Source organism: Myotis brandtii, unplaced genomic scaffold (genome assembly GCF_000412655.1).
Source record: "Myotis brandtii unplaced genomic scaffold, ASM41265v1 scaffold53, whole genome shotgun sequence".
NCBI classification, from domain to species: Eukaryota; Metazoa; Chordata; class Mammalia; order Chiroptera; family Vespertilionidae; genus Myotis; species Myotis brandtii.
This window is the reverse complement of record NW_005369942.1, coordinates 1,043,964-1,044,363: the sequence shown is the minus strand read 5'-3', so window position 1 is coordinate 1,044,363 and position 400 is coordinate 1,043,964. Positions and strand designations below refer to the sequence as shown.

The following is a 400-nucleotide window of genomic DNA, read 5'->3' as shown; positions in this document are numbered from 1 at the left end:
GCTGGGGGAGGGCTGGGGCTGAACCCTGCGAGTTTGGAGGAGGAGGAGGAGGAGGAGGAAGAGGAGGAGCAGTCGGGGCTGGCTCGCACTGCCTCCCCCTACAGCCCTTTCGATTCCTTGGCCTTCAGCTGCCGCTGCCGCAGCCGTCCCTCCTCCCTTCGCCCACTTGCCCCTCGCCTCCGAGGCTCCGGGGTGCCGCCGTGGCCTTCGCCGCCGCAACTTTCTCCAGCAATAACCCGTCTTTGTTAGCGAGCAGCTGATCCGCTGACATCACCCGGCGCCGGTGCGCTCCCTCCCGCGCTGATTGACAGTTCCCTGTCCCTTCCCAGAAGTAAGGCTCCTCCGAACGAAAGGCGCTCCGGGTCCGCGCGGTCTCTGCGCCCCCCCCCAGCAGCCCCCC

At 68.2% G+C, this 400-nt stretch overlaps 1 protein-coding gene across 1 annotated transcript in view; it reads right to left on the bottom strand.

Annotated features, from left to right (window-relative positions):
* SETD7 (SET domain containing (lysine methyltransferase) 7) overlaps positions 1 to 400 on the bottom strand; it is a 52,073-nt gene that overhangs the window by 46,905 nt on the left and 4,768 nt on the right. The gene's annotated exons all lie outside the window — the stretch shown is intronic.